Source organism: Triturus cristatus, chromosome 7, assembly GCF_964204655.1.
Source record: "Triturus cristatus chromosome 7, aTriCri1.1, whole genome shotgun sequence".
NCBI classification, from domain to species: Eukaryota; Metazoa; Chordata; class Amphibia; order Caudata; family Salamandridae; genus Triturus; species Triturus cristatus.
This window is the reverse complement of record NC_140590.1, coordinates 158,740,904-158,759,478: the sequence shown is the minus strand read 5'-3', so window position 1 is coordinate 158,759,478 and position 18,575 is coordinate 158,740,904. Positions and strand designations below refer to the sequence as shown.

Genomic DNA, 18,575 nt, shown 5'->3' with positions numbered 1-18,575 from the left:
TTTATAGGAATCTGGGCCACATATAGGGTTCACGTGACAACTATTTTGCCTCGTAGTTCACCAATGGCACTGCTGCCAGGCCGGCGACAGGGCCAGAATGGTTCGAAGTTTATTTTAAAAACTATCACCCTTATGCATCAACCCAAAATCCAGTCGGTAAAATACCGATTTGGTAATAGCTCCCGGTATTAAGGAAAAAATACCCAATCCCAATGCATCAACCCAAAAGCAGAAATCGCTATTTAAGGAATCCTTAAATAGCGATTCTTTAAATAGGGATTCCTTAAATACCGATTCCTTAAATAGCGATTGCATTTAAGGAATCCCAAAGTGAGATTCCTTAAATGCAATGCATCAAAGTTAAAAAATTAGCGATTTCGCTAATAGGGGGAGCAAATTACCATGAAGATGAACTGCATGGTAATTTGCAAAAACTTTGAAAAATGCACTTTTGTGCATTTTTCAAAGTTTCATGTTGCGCACACACATGCCCTTAGAGCATGTGTGTGTGCAACATATGTGCACATATCATTTTCAGGGGTGCAACAGGGTGTCCTTTTGACACCCTGGCACCCTTGAAAGTGCTCCCGCTATTAGCGATTCGGTAATACCGAATCGCTAATACAGACTGGCTTTACATTCATTCCTATGGGCCTCCAAGCCCATAGGAATGAATGGGTAGGTATTCCTTATTACCGATTCGGTATTACCGATTCGGTAATAAGGAATATTAAGGAATCGCTATTTGAATAGCGATTCCTACATGCATAGCCTTTTGCTATTCCTTATTAGCGATTCCTTATTTTTCGCTAATAAGGAATCGCAAATGGCATTGTTGATGCATAGGCCCCTATCTCTTTTAACAAGTACTTCTCAGTGCGGTGTTATAATGTGACGTACTAATCTCAAGGATTCCACGTCTTTGAATTTTGAAGAGGTTTTATCATATTTTATGTGATGTTTGTTGTATGCTTTACATGGCATACAATTTTAGAGCTCGGCTCGTGCACCGGCTCCAAGAGCCAAGCCAGATCCTTGGCTCGACTCACCCTGTGAATTTGTTGGCTCGCCCACCTCTAGTGTTTGGAAGAACACTGCGGACGAAGAACACAAGAGGTTGGTAGGACAAAAAGAGGGGTTACAACTGGAGGGAGAAAGGGCATGGGAGAAGAGAGGGGAAAGAGAGAAAGAGAACGGTATGGGCACCAGCTTACAGAAATACAAAGAAAACTAGAAAAGTGGAGAAAGAGGAAGAGCAGAAAATGATGGGGACTGAAGAGTGGAGGCAATGAAGAGGGAAGTCAGTAGGAGAAGGAGCAGAGCAGCCTAGCGAGGAAGAGAAGAGATGGCTAAAGAGAGCAGGGTACTGGCTGATCCAGAGGACAGCAGGATTCATCTCAGCGTGCAAGGAATTCAACGCTTGAAATGAATCAACCCGGAGAATGTCTCGTCTGGATTAGTCAATTCTCTTTTTGCTCCCGATCCAGTAGTCAGAGTGGGCAGGATCTGAGGGGCACGATGTGCTCATATGTTTTGCAATTTAAGACAAAACATTCCCCTACTTTTTGTGTAAAGACAGTCATCCCAGGACAATACATTTCGAGAGTTTAAATGTTTCAGCTGAAATGTAAGGCAAGGACTCCCATGTGCTGTGAAACTGAGGGAGGGGCAGACAGCTAAACAAGCCTTCTTGCCAGTGTCCTGCATGCCTGAAAGAAATGTAAATGTACATAACTGGTTAATCTGCAAACGTAAAGGGTGCCTGGAAGCCCGTATTGGCTTTTTGATGACACAGATGTATTCTTTTCAGTGTTATTGCGAGAGAGTAAGCAGCCGAGCTATGAAGTGTGCACTTTTAAAGGACAGTTATAAAATACATTGCTCTATGTGCAGTCTGGGTATTACTAAAATCTATATTTTAGAAGCGCCTATTTTTCTTAAGCCTTTTTGCCCAGTTTGTAGCAACCTATATTATACTGTGTGTAATGCAAGTTTTAAAAAGTGACTTACATATTCACAGTGCTTTCTGTTTCAGACTGGGACCTCGTAGCACTAAACATATACTAGTCACTATTCTTCACTGCATCAATCAGGATTCACTTCTGTGGCTCTCTGGTTACAGACACAGACCTCCACAGTGCATTAACTAATAGAGCTTTCACAGTGTAATGTACAATAGTTAATTTCCCACTGACTAACTTAACGCATATATTTTTCACTTAAGCTGTGTCTTACTTTATATGGAGTTACCTAAAGGCAAAAGACCAAAAAAAGTACAGAATATATTCTTTCTTTAGCTAAGTCTTTAGCCCCGCCCGCGCTCATTCACCCAGCCCCCTTTGCACACAGCATCACAGTTCCCATACGTTGTTTAATGCACTTCGACCACTGCTTTCACCTAAATCTGGGTGTTACCGGGCAGATCTGTGAGTTTGTGGCAGACTTTCTGGCCTAAAGCAGCAGAGTGGAGGGGCCTATAGGATAATTAGCAGATTGGCAGTAAGGGGCAAGACAGTCACATGTCGAACTACCTGTTCTGGGATGGGATGAGATGTTATGTTATGCTTTGCTTATGATGTTATGTTATGCTATGCTTGTATTATGTTATGGTATGGTATGAAATTGACGTGTATGGTATAGGATGTGACTGTACTCAGCATCAGCAAACATTCAGACGCTTCTCCTGGTCAGTATACAGTGTGTAAGCCTGAAAAGCCACAAACACCTTCAGTGAACAGGAAGGGGAAAGGGCTGCGCCTGGGGGCGCCCTGCAGGAAACCGCCATTGCTGGTGAGTGACAGTCCATCATGGCTCTGACACCCTGGCTGCTCCTGGCGATCTGTGGAGGAGGATAAGAGGGCACGAGTGTCCATTGTGGCCAGGAGGGCCGCTGCATCAGCAGGGCACAGCTTCCGGCGTCGAAGAAGGTTCAGAGGTCACAGGCCACAACCACGCTGTGATATGACCCGGAGCCATAATGGAAGGTGGCGGGATGTTTTGGAAAAGGACAACATTCTGAAGATTGTCCCAAGCAATCTTCAACTCACTTAGCTATCGGACAAACGTGAGGGAAGACCGACGGACGCAGATGAAGACCGACGGACGCAGATGAAGACCGACGGACGCAGATGAAGACCGACGTACTCCGAGACCCCTAGAACCCCAAATGATTCCGTTTTATTTAATTTGAAACAACTGTGTTTAAATGATTCGGAAATGTACAGCTGTTGCTTCTGAGATCGTAGTGATTCCAGATGTCACCTCGTGCACTGCATCACCTCCGACTACTGAGTCTTGTGCACACGTGTTCATTTGATGGTGAACTCACAACAGGGTGAGGAGGGAAGGAACTGACACCCAACAGCTCGAAAGGTCAAGGGCCCTTACAACTATATCACAGGGATCTGCTTTCACTTTGCTTTGTATTTGTGCACATGTGCAAATAGACACCCATGTGAATTATACTTGTGAGTCATACATTTTTAGGTCTAGCTTGATAGCGCAGCTGTAAAATAATTATTGATACGAATCCAATAAAATATATATAAATGGAGTATTTTCAGCTCAGCTCATGCTATTGGCTGTTTAATGTATCGTTGCCTTTGTCTGCAATGTCTGCGTGGCACAATGGACTATTTTCCATCTCAAAGTACATTCAGGGTCTTATTTACAAGCCCCTTGTGCCGCCGCTGCGTCACTTTTTTTGACGCAGCGGTGGCGCAATCAGTGTGCCGCACTGCTCCTTATCTACAAACTGATGCATTCTATATAATGCATCAGTTTGTAGAACCCTACATCACATTATACCTGCGCCAGGTGTAATGTATGCAGTGTAGGCGTTCCCTCGAAAAAAGCCAGGTGGAAGTGGCACAGTGAAATTTAAATTTCACTGCGTCACTCTACAACTTCACTGCGTCAAAATCCTTAAACCTGCTCAGACCAGAAATAAGAATTGACGCAGGGCTTTTACAATGGGCAGGGCCGGACTGGGAACCAAAACCGGCCCTGGCAAAGTGCTCGGCTGGCCGCCCCCCGGGGTCCTGTGGGTGCCGCCGAGCTCTTTGCCAGGGCCGGGTTTCAACCGATTTTGTTACAGGGCCGATTTTGCAGCTATGTTGCAAAAACGGCCCTGTAACGAAAACGGTCCCCAGGGGCCCAAAACCGGCCCCCACCCGTGCGGCCCACCAGGGGATTGCCCGGTGCTCGTAACGACCAGTCCGGCCCTGACAATGGGACTGGCCTCTCTGTTCTGACGCATTGCTGGAGATGCGTCAGTTCAATGACTAACTCCAGCATTGTGTCACTTGTACGCCAACAGATGCGTCCGAATTTCGGATGCATCTGTTAACCCTTGCACTATAGAGCCCTGTATTATAAATACAATGCATCCATGGTGTTGTAATGGCATTTCACACAGGTGCAAGGAAACTGATGTATCAATGCCAATGCGTCAGTTTCTTGTAAATGAGGCCCTGAATCATCACGTCTAGGCATACCACAAATAGGGCGAAACCGGTCCTGAGTTGCATGTGTTCAGGGAGGACCTGGCTTGGCAGTTCGGGCTGGGCTTTTCCTATTAGAGTAGGGTCAAGACTGATTTGCATATAGCTGGGTCCAAATTGAGGTTGCATTGTGCGCAGAATAACATTAGATTTGGACGAGGCCCGAGTGATTACCAGTGGCTGAAATGAATTCAAGCATTACACCCATCAGTGTTTTGTACACTTATTTGTAGGCAGGGGAGTCTCTGTCATTTTACTCTGACATTCATATGGTCCACTATTTTAACCTAAAGCATGTGAGATCTGCATTTTCCACATTGCTCATGGGCTTCTCAGACTTACACATACCTTTTAGCTTTTGGGCATCTCTTGTCTGCGTGTGCTTTAAATTTCCTTACGTGGTCTGCCATTTTAGGGTTTGCCTACTAGACATATCAGACAACTTTTAGCTGTCGGTAGGTGACAACCTGTTGTGAACTATACCATAAACTTTAAGGGGGGGGTGATTCCGCCCATATTTTTATTGCAACTCTCATTTGCTTACTTTCTTTTCCATGGCATGCCTTCCTCTTCATGTGTTTGGCTTACCCGTGGAGCATACTCACTTTACCATCATTTTGATTGGATGACTTGAATACCTCCACCGCTCATATTAAAGGAAGGAGTTTTTTATTTGTTTTCAGCACTTTGTGATAGTGAGCGTGTTTTCTTGTTCACTTCCTTGTGTCGTGCTTCAGCTGCCAAAAACGGCGTGCTCCATGTTGCTCCCTCATCCCTCCCATGCCAAGCCTCATTTGCTTTCTTCACCCTTCCCTGCTTTTTAAATTATTTTTTGGGCTTTCTGTGGGTTCAGCCCCAAACGCCTCTTTTGCCCTCACCAACTACTCCCTATTGCCTTCCCTCTACCTGCTACCCCTACTACTTTGAGCAAAAATAAATGGCACCTACCTCATTTCCTAGACGTGCTCACTCTTGGCGACGCATATGTGTGCAAACATCATCACGCATGCAAGTGCCTGGGAATGAAGGATGCTTTTTAGGTCTCGCCTGAGCCAGCGCATGAGCTGTCTCAGGCGAGACATTTAGTAGGTGGGTGCTACCCCACGCTCTGGCTGGCCTAGCGCTTGCGTTCACGCAAGCGTGTGCGTACGCAACCGCCAGCTTTCAGCGCCCGATCAGGTGCCATCTGCTAAACTGCCAGCTTTCAGCGCCCGATCAGGCGCCATCTGCTATATAGGCTGGCACCTCCTTCCTGAATCCTGACCGACCCTCGACCTTGAGGTTAGTGTTAGGGGGAGTACCTGACTTTCTTCTTACTTAATTCATTGCAGCACGTTCTGCAAGCGCTTATCAATGGCATTGCGAAGCAAGAAAAAAAAGTATTCAATTAGAAACTATTCCTTAGTTATGTCCTTTAAAATAATAATACAGCGTTTTTTATAATGCTTTTAAAGGTTGTGGTATTGTTTAAGTAGCCCGCGAAGGCTCTCGTCGGGATATCTCGAAATTCAAAGATGGCTGCTGGATTTCATAGTAGAAAGGCGGGGTTTTGCTCTCCCGTTGCCCAATCGGCCTCCTCTCGGGGATAGTGCACAGCTCCCTCCTATGAGCTCTTCCTTCATTGCTCCCTGTCACTGAAAGCAGCAGCTTGCAGCACAATCTCAGCAGGTAGGAGGCATATCTGCTATGCTACCTATACACTGTTCCGCCTGCCATGACATCAGTATGTATGTGTGAGATACAACCAAGAGAGTCCAGGGTCTATAAACACCGATTAGGGCTTTTAAAACGTGCGATCACCATCGCTTCTTAGGTTCCAAAAAGTAAGTTATACTTTTATAAAAGGTTCATAGGTGTCTTCTTATTCTTATCAATTAGGAGACGTGATTTGAGTAAAACTACACAAGTTTTCCGTAAAATTGGCACCATGTTAACACCGGGCTACAAATCTGGCAGCTCAGGCTGCGTTTTGTGCCGAGGGTGTTTTTAGTTCGTTGTGCAGGAATTGCATGCAGTTGTTACCCATTTCATCCTTGGCAGTTCTTGTATTATCATTGTGCTGCTCTCAGTTTTGATATTTAAACATTATAGTTTTCATTTTGTTCCCAACCTTAAATTACGTCCATCGCTGTCCCATGCCCTCTGAAGCAGGAGAAAGACTTCCAAGATGAAGTAGAGTAAAGTTGAAACAAACAAGTGCCGTGGCCATAAACTACCTAGCACTTAAAGCCAGCGTTGCTTTCAAAAACCCAACTTTCGAAACTTCAGACCTGGCGATCTCTATGTTTTTTTCCAGTTATTTGAGCCCGTGCCTGGCATAGCATACATTTATGGCTCACTGAGTCATTGATGCAATTTGCAATAAGCATTGGAAAGTCCAAGAGATTTGGTGTTGTTACATTTTTGTTTCTGCAAACGTTCAGTATGCAAAGGATATCTGCCAACATATAAAATGAAGGAGTGCCACAAACCAGCCCTGGCACTGAACAGCACTCCTTTTCAGTCAACTTTGCACATGTGATTAGGAAAAACTGACCTCACTAACAGTGAATGGCATGGGCGGGCCCACTGCTCTGTGCTGTATGTATTCAGTGCTGTTATGAATGTTATGTAAAATATAAGACTTGCCAGACAGGCCAAATCTAAAATCTACTATGGAAATCCATACATCATTTACACACTTTGCCTCTTGACTAATTGACGAAGAAACATATTAGTAAAGCGGTTCCGGAACCGTTTATTGATCACAAAAAGATCACACTTTAAGTGTGCAGAGGATGTTTAGGCATCTGCAGAAGAGAACTATATGTGTCTAGTAAGTCTAAGGTTATGATACTGTTAAAGTACTTCATGTGGGTAATATACTTGCAACATAGATCTGTGTAACTTGCCAGTGACAAGCTTTAATATATTGCTTGCTGTAGAGCACTGATTGTAATCTGCAGGTAATTGGATCATTGGTTTGTTGCAGAGATCCTTGTGCTATCTCCTTGTTTCAAGCTACAGTCCTAGTGAAATGCTCAGCGGGTTTGCACTTACAGTATGTACACTACAGGATACACGTTTGATCCCTTGCTGTTTTTAGCTGAGTTTTTACTTCTAAGGTTGATAAAGTCTACACAAAGTTATTCCAGTACTCAGCGCTGCTCAATTTATCTTCTGATACGTATTTCTATTTAGGGTATTAGGACAAATACAGTTGCTGACTGTCCTTAAAGGGAGCCATTTTACGTAATGTCTTTTACTCCCTTTTCCATGATGCAGCTCAGTATAGCATAAAGTGTTAGTTGTTGGATGACAGTGAAGCAATTGGAACTGTATGTATCCGTGTCGGCCCACCTCACCAGGACACAGTCGGGATGATTTTCTAGAACTGGGGTAAGAGCATGGTTTCGCCAAAAGAATGGCCCAACTCTGAAATTTGGATGGTTCCTTCTCCAGGACAACACTTCTGTGGATTGAAATTTCGATATCTGAAGTTGTTCAATGTGAGGTGTGAGATTGTTTGCCTGTCTTGTTACTTCTGGGACTTTGAGTCCTACCGTCATCAAGAAAAACAAGCATTGGCATAGCCAATAGGTCTCGCTTTTGAGCCCTTATAAGTATTTAGTTATGCACCACAATATCCTTGGTGCAACAACATCAACAGTTGCATGGCTAAACACTTATAAGGTCCCAAAGGCGAGACCTATTGGCTATGTCAATGCTTGTTGAAGAGGGGAAGCAGCATTGGTAAAAAGCATTTTTTTTTTGCCGATGCTGGAGAGCATCAGCAAAAAAGAACTGGCAAGACTGATAGGTCGAAAAGGCAAAACCGATTACTTTGACAGGTCTCGTTGTCTGTGACGTCACAGGGCTGCGTCTGTCAATTTACAATAGCGCCCCGAGGTTGGCATGTGACATTTTGCCCTTAGAATCGCTGCTCCCGCTCCAATCTGTGGTCTTTTGTTCATGGTGATTGAAAACTGCCCGCACAGACGGTCCGAGCACAACTTCTACGGCCATGTTGGAGGAGTGAGAAAGGTTGTAGGGTTACCGTAGTTGGTCTTGGGAGAAATGCACGTAGAATCACTCTGGCCTTTATTTAAAACCAGTGTCTCTGAAAAGAACGGCAGACCTGGGCACACGTCAATCAAATCCAAGTAGCCTGACGGTCGTCTGACTCTGCCCCAGCCTTTTCTGAATGTCGGAGGCCTTACCCGTCCGTGTGGGAATGAATCTCCAAGGCCAATGAAGGCACGGGCTCCTTCGGGTGTGCTCGACACTCGACTTCAGGAGCTGTTTGCGTTTGGCACCGCTGAGCCGCGAGCTGCACAGGATGTGGGGACAGGAAGTTTGAGGCTGAGCAACCGGAAGCTTCTGCTGCTCCTGATAAGGCAACCTGATTCTGAATGGGGAGCAGAGAGCCTTTAATCGAGGCTGCTTTAAATAACCTTTCCGTCCACTGGAAACTAAGCGCGGGCCCATGGGCTCCGGAGTGGGGGTTTCCATGGCAACGTGGTCCAATGGATGGATGGGGAGTTTGAGTTATCCACCGAGCAGCGGACCTGGGTTCATGGACAGATGCAGGAAAATAAACCGTACATGGAAGAGCAGGCTGGAGGTGGGGATCCCTAATCGGAAACAGGGATTGGAGCATTGTAGGGAACCCCAAGCACTCATGATTTTGGGGCTGAAGGAGCCAAAAGACCTACTTCTAGAGGCACCACAGGGCTCTGTATTACCAGGTGATAAGACACCAGTTATTGCCTTCTGAAAACGGTGGCATTCAATTATTTTACTCTTCAAGGTTCAGATGAAGTTACCTGAGACTCCCAGAAATTATTAGAACTCTCCTGGAGGAGTGGAGATGCCAGGTCTAAGAAGCCCTGCCCTGTAAATGTTGGGTACGAAACCTCAGGACGGACCGGCAGAGACAGTACGGAGGGCCGCAAAGACATTGTTTTCATGGAGGCTTGCCTCTGCAGGTGGCATCTGAGCTGGGTATCAGATGGACCACTTCTGTAAATGTAGGGTTGGGTTGAGGAACAGTCGCAAGCCAGACAGAACCCAATATAATACCACCCCAGCCATAACCGGGTGACAGGTGTCCCATCTGGCAGGCTCTCCATAGACCTGCCCCCTGCCCAGGATGGAGAGGCTGCCTCCCTGAGGCTGTCTTAAGGTGTGCCTAGAGACTTGCTGCAAAGAGGTTTCCAGATGTTTTGGGAAGACATAATCTGATGTCGGTGTACCTGAATCAGACTTTTACAAGTGGGACAGATGTTCTCTTCTTTGTAATCACTGCCCAGTGGGATTTCTGAAGACTGGTGGCCCAGCTTGACGATCTCAAGGCTGCAGAGCATTGTTGCTTAAAAAAAAGACCTGTTGCAGAGGTCACTGCTAGCAGTGTGGCCCACACACAGCTAAACTTTCCCCAAGTGAATGCACTGTGAGTGTGTTGGCTGGATAGGTGGAGTGTTTGATTGGAACATTGATGAAGCGGTAGTTGTAGAGCTGAAGAGCTGCAAGGAGATGTGAAGGCCATCACCAGATGGATGACTGGGTGGTCAGAGGTGTCACTATATAATACTAGATGGACAAAGGGCTATATGCACACATTGATATGATGGGCAGATGTTGATAATGGATGTTGTGGGTTGCCCGCTAGACGGAGGGTGGGATAGGCAAACGATGGACATATAGGGAGATGTTGGACAGAGGTGATACACAGATGGATTGCTATGTGCACAAAAGGAGGGATGTTGGACAGATGGAGGGCTAGATGAACACGTCAGGAACTAGCCTGAGGGGCTCAATCGATATAGAGAAGACTGAAAGGACAGATGAAGAAAGGAGAAGTGTAGGTGGCCATGTGAGAGGCAAGATCAACGGATGGAAGGGGGTGGCAATGAAGGATGGGTACCAGGGCATATGGGCAGATTGTACATTTGTACATCGTTGGGCAGATTTTGATCTTCAAGGATCATTGGAGGACCAGAAGGAGTGACAAAGAGTACTTATGAACGGCGAGGTGGGATAGGTCAATGGGCTGGTGACAGATGAAGGCCTGGGCGGTGAGATGTAGAATTGCCTGAACACATGGAGGGCCAGAAGAATAGACGAAGGACTACAAGGATGGATGTGTTGCAAGAAAGGCTGACAGAGGGACATATTGAGGAAAAGAGGGCTAGATAGACATATGGATATGGTTGAATGGACGGTGGAATAAATAAACAATACTTAAATTAGTCACATCTGTCGGCATGTTGTGAAGATGGTAACAGAAATGGAGGTGATAGAAGCTGACCTTGAAAAGTACAGTCTTGTTTATGTCCAGTCTGGTAACTATTTTTAGGTCTGTTTCACAGTGGAGCAGTCTGAAGTCTCATGTTATTTGCCTTTTTTAAAGTATCCACAGAAAGGGCGTTGTCTATTCTCAGAGGAGTATAACTCTATCACTGCACGCTGTCGGCTGTTTGGTGTATCATTCCACCTCCTATGGAATGCTTGCATTGCCATGCATGATGGGCGGTTTTACATCTCAAACGTACTCTGAATGATCACACATTAAATGCGTTCTCTCATGGATGCACTGTGTACAGAAAGCAATTCTTTTTGTTATTTTTTCACTTCACTGCTGGAAGTTTTTTTTAACTTTTTGAGTCAGTACACAGATTGAAAACAAGACTTATTGGCTTTGTCAATACTTGTGTCTATATATCATTGCAAACATAGTAAGTACTTATGCTATCCTTCCCACGCATCTTCATTGTTCAGCACCCTGCCCTTCCTGTTCTTACACTGCTCAGGTCTGATCTCAGTTTACTTCCTTGTAATCACTGTAGATTAGAACATTATTTCATGACAAATACACCTGTCTAGTATTCACATGAACGTGTTTTGAGGGCTGCATGAGTTATAGCTTATGTTTACGCTGTAAGTAGTATCAAAAGCATAATTCGCTAACAAGCGCCTACCAACAATTTCATGCAGCATGTTTCAGTCTTCTGCACCACTCCCTTTCATATATCCTCTCCAGAGCTGAGATGTCTACTCATTGGTTCATCACAAAGGCTGGTACGGGCGGGGCAGGGTCAGTCACATACTTGGCTCCTCTGAACCCAAAGTCCATTCATTCACTCATTCATTCATCTATTAATGCATCTCCTTTCTAACAGCAACCCATATGTTTATTTTCAAAAACATTAAAACCTATCTGTTCAATATCCACTCACATATGAATCTATCCATCCACCTTTCTATGCACTACTGGTTCACTGTACATCGTACATCGTCCATCTTTCCTCCTTCCATCCATCCATCCATCTAAATATTTTCTTTCTACCATGAATCCATCAATGTAAATTAAAAAATAAATCAAATCCATCCTTTTATCTAAAGATCCATTCAAAGCTCTGGGAGAGTATGTCCATCTGTCTAAGCTATCCATCCAAAATCCAGCCATTCATTCATCCATCCATCTGTCTGCTGGCCCATACATCCATTTACCAAATCCTCCACCCACCCAGATATTCTTCTTTGTCTGATGCATTCTGCCCTTCATATTCAGAACAATCCCAACCCCTCCAAAGAGTGGCCCACTTATGCTTCCATGAGCCCACCTACCAGCACTCTATCCATCCATTCATTGCCCCACTCACCATTCTACTTACACCATCCATCCATTCACCCATTTATCTGTGATCCACCCAAACATCATTTGAACCACCTTCCCTCCCATCCATTCATCCACCCACGTTTTCAAATTATTCACCCACTTAACAACCACTATACTTACCCAGGGTTCCACCAATCCATCTATTGGCCAGATCACCATCTGTCCTCATACATCCAGCCACAGGTCTGCCCATCCATCCAGTCTATCGGCCCTACCCATCTGCACAGTAGGAATGCCTATGGAAAGGAACCCTGCTAACAGAATACAAGCCTAGGTGCCCACTGCTTCTCTAATGTGTGATTACCAATGAACAGGCAGAGGGGCATCTGACAAGGTAGACAGAAGAACACCTCCCAAGGAGAGAGGGGAAACTGTGAACGAGAGATGATGATAGGATACAAGGGTGAGAGAGGAGCAGAGGAAGGGTGAGTGGGACGGGTGGAGGAGAAGATAAATGGAAGGAATAGAAGTCTATGTAGGCAGGAGACAAGATAGGGAATTAAAGGGAGTGTGAGAGATGTGGAGGAGAGAGAGGGGGCACAAATAGAATTGCAGATAGAGATGAACCAAAAAGACAAGACAGGATGGGAAGAGCAGTGTGATGAATTTATGTTTATCATAGAAGCTTCTGTGATGGGCTTCTCTGATAAACAATTTTGAGATAATTTTGACTAAAAACTGTTTGACTTTTAGGGCACTGTGTTGAAAATGTATGTCTGGGAACTTGGTACAGATTTTGATCAACTTAACCTCCTGTTCTCATTGCTCCTTCTGAGTCAGAGTGTTCTCCAGCAGTGGGGCTCCACCTGGTAAACATGAAATTGGGTTCATATTAGGCCCGGCTTTGGGCCGCCCACTCTGTGACTCCTGGGGATCCTATTAGAGCCAAATTATCTGACAGCTAGGGTTTTCCCTCTCACTTAACCAGATCCTGTAGGGCACCCAGCCCGAGCGTCCAGATAAAGAATGACAGGTTAAGGGTGCTACCGGTTAGGGCATAAGAGGGCCTAGGGTCAGAAACTCTAACTCTCTATCTCCAGATCACCAGGTAAACAGCTACTCACCACAACAGCGGACACATGTGTTTGGACTCTAGATTTAGTGCATTTTAGTACAAACGCTCACATGCAACCACCATGCAAGGATTGTTGATCCTGGGCTCTAAGTGAGTATCACTCCTGGCTCCAGCCCACCTATTGGGCTCTAAGTGAGTATCACTCCTGGCTCCAGCCCACCTATTGGGCTCTAAGTGATTATCACTCCTGACTACAGTACACCTATTGGGCTCTAAGTGAGTATCACTCCTGGCTACAGTCCACCTATTGGGTTCTAAGTGGTTATCACTCCTGGCTAGAGTCCACCTATTGGGCTCTAAGAGAGCATCACTCCTGGCTAGAGTCCACTTATTGGGCTCTAAGTGATTATCACTCCTGGCTAGAGTCCACCTATTGGGCTCTAAGTGAGTATCACTCCTGGCTACAGTCCACCTATTGGGCTCTACGTGATTATCACTCCTGGCTACAGTCCACCTATTGGGCTCTAAGTGATTATCACTCCTGGCTACAGTACACCTATTGGGCTCTAAGTGAGTATCACTCCTGGCTCCAGCCCACCTATTGGACTCTAAGTGATTATCACTCCTGGCTACAGTACACCTATTGGGCTCTAAGTGAGTATCACTCCTGGCTAGAGTCCACATAGTGGGCTCTAAGTGATTATCACTCCTGGCTAGAGTCCACCTATTGGGATCTAAGTGAGTATCACTCCTGGCTACAGTACACCTATTGGGCTCTAAGTGAGTATCACTCCTGGCTCCAGCCCACCTATTGGGCTCTAAGTGATTATCACTCCTGGCTACAGTACACCTATTGGGCTCTAAATGAGTACCACTCCTGGCTACAGTACACCTATTGGGCTCTAAGTGAGTATCACTCCTGGCTACAGTCCACCTATTGGGCTCTAAGTGAGTACCACTCCTGGCTAGAGTCCACTTATTGGGCTCTAAGTGATTATCACTACTGGCTAGAGTCCACCTATTGGGCTTTAAGTGATTATCACTCCTGGCTACAGTCCACCTATTGGGCTCTAAGTGATTATCACTCCTGGCTACAGTCCACCTATTGGGCTCTAAGTGATTATCACTCCTGGCTCCAGCCTACCTATTTGGCTTTAAGAGATATTCACTCCTGGCTACAGTCCACCTATTGGGCTCTAAGTGAGTATCACTCCTGGCTAGAGGCCACCTATTGGGCTCAAAGTGATTATCACTCCTGGCTACAGTCCACCTATTGGGCTCTAAGTGAGTATCACTCCTGGCTACAGTCCACCTATTGGGCTCTAAGTGAGTATCACTCCTGGCTACAGTCCACCTATTGGGCTCTAAGTGAGTAACACTCCTGGCTACAGTCCACCTATTGGGCTCTAAGTGTTTATCACTCCTGGCTACAGTCCACCTATTGGGCTCTAAGTGATTATCACTCCTGGCTACAGTCCACCTATTGGGTTCTAAGTGGTTATCACTCCTGGCTACAGTCCACCTATTGGGCTTTAAGAGATATTCACTCCTGGCTACATCCTACCTATTGGGCTCTAAGTGAGTATCACTCCTGGATAGAGTCCATCTATTGGGCTCTAGGTGATTATCACTCCTGGCTACAGTCCACCTATTGGGCTCTTAGTGAGCATCACTCCTGGCTACATTTCACCTATTGGGCTCTAAGTGATTATCACTACTGGCTACAGTCCACCTATTGGGATCTAAGTGAGTATCACTCCTGGCTACATTTCACCTATTGGGCTCTAAGTGATTATCACTACTGGCTAGAGTCCACCTATTGGGCTCTAAGTGAGTATCACTACTGGCTACAGTCCACCGATTGGGCTCTAAGCGATTATCAATCCTGGATACAGACAACCTACGGAGCCCTAAGTGAGTACCACTCCAAGCTACATGCAACCAATTGGGCTCTAAGTGAGTATCACTACTAGCTACACCCATCCTGCTAAGTTCTAAGTGAGTATGAATCTATGCTACAACCATCGTACTGGGCTCTACGTTAGTATTACTCCTGGCTACAGCCAACCTATTGGGCTCTAAGTGATTACCATTCATAACTACACCCTATCTACTGGGCTCTAAGTGAATATCACTCCTGTCTACAGATAACCTACTGGGCTCTAAGTGAATATCACTCTTGTCTACAGATAACCTACTGGGCTCTGGGAGCCTCTCGCCCTGGGCACAGTTCAAAAATAGCTCAACTAGGCAGAACGCAGCCCAGGTACAACTTATCTTACCATTAAAACATCAGCTTCTTTCAGACACCAGTATAAACCAATTTTATTTATAACCACATAATGGAGGACAATAACTAGCCTTTTTGATGATCTTTCCAGACTCAATATGATGTAGCCTGTGTCTCTTTATGGTACCATGTATCAACTCACAACTGGATACCTCATCTTCCAGGGCACAGCGATATGAGGTCTGAAGGTTGTGGAGAAACTTACAGTCCAGTGGGGGTACAGGTTCAGCCCATACCAGCCCGCCTAACTAATCCCTCACTGCTAACCAGATAGGTCGGCGAAGACTGGAGAGCTCTGCCACACACTAATGGTCACATGGCCCGCCCTCCAAGTTCCAATCAGTCAGAACTCTAACGCAGTCTATGCAGGCAGATCTCTGATTTCCACTCACTACTTCTCGACACCTGTTACCACTCGTGGATCCATAAGATCACAAAGTGAATGATCACCTGCCACAGCCAGCAGAGGTAACCGGAGTGACAGCATGCAGAAAACTGAGCATCTCAATGAAGGGACTTGAAGAGCTAGTCAGTGCTGCCAGTACAATGCAAACTATACAAATGCTTGTTTATCTCTCTCACTTCCTCATCCATCACGCCGCCAAGCGCTGTATCCCATAGCATGGTAACCGCACCTCGGAGGGAAGCACATCCCATGAAGACTCAAAGCTAATACAACACAGTTCTAACCACACACCCACATTGTGTAGCATCCTACCTGTGTGGATATGAGCTTCACCACACCACAAAGGGGTAGTAAGCTCTATAAAAGTGATCCTACAATACACTGTTTCACATGATTCTTACTAAAATGTAACATCCTCAGTTTGTACGCCCCTCAAAAAGTCTCCCCTCCAATGTATTCCTAAAAACCTGCATGGGAAATTGACCTTCATCCCCCCCTTGCCATCCACCGTCTGCAGGCCTTCACTCTCTGAGTACAGCCGGCTCTAAGTCGCATCACTGTTTACCGCATTCTGAAATATTGTATTGTGGCAAATGGCTCGCACTTAAGTTTAGGGATTGCAACTTCTCATGTTTTAAAATCATATCTCTGCAACCTAACAATATATAATCTCCTGTAGCCTATATATTAATCTCTCCCCAACCACCTGCATGAACTCACCTACTCATTCCTCTAATGATCATCACCACAAACGCCTGGAGTAAAAGACTGGTTTCCTTGAGAACACGAGACTACCACCAATAACCAACAATAACCAATACCCACAGATTGACCACTAACCTTGGTCGCGGAATAGCCACAATGCGCTTCAATGCCTCATCAGGGATAATAAGCGCTATAGAAATGCAATTACGATACAAGAGAAATGCGAATAGTGTGGAGGCCAGAGACAAGAGGAACCAGGGTGAGAGGGTGGGGATTACCAAAGTGGAGGGGAGTCTGGTGGCTTAGTGGACTAATGTGTACACTGTAGGGGCATGTGATCAACCTCATGATCACAGGCTCAAATCCCTGCGGGTCCACTTAGCCTTTCATCCTTCTGTGGTCAATAAAATGAGTACCATTGAGTTGGGTAACAATAAACATCTGTTAGTCAGCGCCAAGATACCTTTGGGTGAACGCCAAATACACGTCATGTTAGAGAAGAAAAGTGCAAAGAGATAGAAGACCAGAGACAAAATGCCTGGGAGGGGAAGGAAAAGAGGGCAGGGAGAGGGCAGTTGTACCTGGGGGAGGAGTGCTTTGAGAGGGTGGAGGGAGAACGGTAGGGAGAAACACACATGCTGGAGATTATGCTGTGTTATGTTACAAAATGAACATATAGAAAAAAATGCACAATGGGTGTAATGCACGAGCTCTCTAGACCACTGAGGTCCCTTGGTGCAGTGGGGTAAAGAGTGCCAGAGAAAAGCACTTTTAAAACTTCCCTTCCCTCATCGACGCAATTCAAAATAAGGGGTTCATTTTGTTTGCACTTTTAACTCGAGGCACTAAAAACCAGAACACAACCAGCCAGACAGCTCGTCAAAATAAATCCAATAACTACATATTCGATATCAAAGAAAACAATATATATTTATATATTCATTTAAAAAGGCAATGAACAAAATACCCCATCACTAGCGCGCACCCGTAAAGATTTCAGCATTGTCGCCCGACTCCGAGTTCTGCTTTGTGTTGAGCAATGCCGGACTCTTCGAACTTCCACTATCGACACGCATACGCACGACATTTTAGCAAAAACATCTGAAACGATTTTAATGTAAAATAATGCATTCATGCCCAAAAAGCCTGCCTCCCCTCAACCTCTATTTACATTGCAGCCCCGGTCTATGTGATTTCAATTTTGATATAAATCAATATTAAGTGGTTTTATATTGTGAGAAAGAAATTTTACACCGTTTTAGATTTCAAGAAAGACATTTTGTACACATTCTTCGATTTCATGAAAGAAAATGTTAAAAAAAACTCGAATGTTTGACGGGATTTTCATGCTTCATGATGTTATCGAGTAATAGAAAATACAAAAAAATTAAGTATTGTTATGCTTATTACCAAACCATGCAGAAATAAGTAGGAAGGTTATACACAATGAAAATAAATAGTTTTCAAAACGATTATGTGAGTGTGTAAACATTATAAATCGGATAAATAAAAAAAAATAGCAAAAAGGGAAAGAAAATAATGTCGTGCAAGAAGTAAGAAAGGAGGACGACGAGAAATAAAATAAATAGAGGTGCGGCGCAAGGCGGGTGGGGGGTGAGGGGTGGGTAAAGGGGGGTGGCAGTGGACATTGGGTTTGGTATGGTCCTTCGCTGTAGTCCAAGCTTCGAAGAACAAACGTCGAATCTCGTTTTTAGAAGTACAAGAAGGATCTCAACATGTCAACGGCTCTCTCCCGGCCCCTTCAAGATTTTGGAGGGAAACGCGAAACCCCCCCTTTTAACTAGGCCAAGTGGGTGCACCTTCAGCGCATCTCCCTTCAGAATGCAGAAGACCATTGGAGGGGCCCGAGCTCTTTCCAAAGGAGGTAGTCCTTCTCACTCCAGCAACAAAAAGTAGTCATTTCAAGCAATGGAAGAAGCCCCCAGTCTGACCCCAACCAGAGACTGACCCCCAAAGTCAAGGCCTCCAGGCATCAA

The 18,575-nt window shown here is 45.2% G+C and overlaps 1 protein-coding gene across 2 annotated transcripts in view; it reads right to left on the bottom strand.

Moving 5' to 3' along the window:
• LOC146809102 (retroviral integration site protein Fli-1 homolog) overlaps positions 1–18,575 on the bottom strand; it is a 291,307-nt gene that overhangs the window by 272,185 nt on the left and 547 nt on the right. The window lies entirely within an intron of this gene.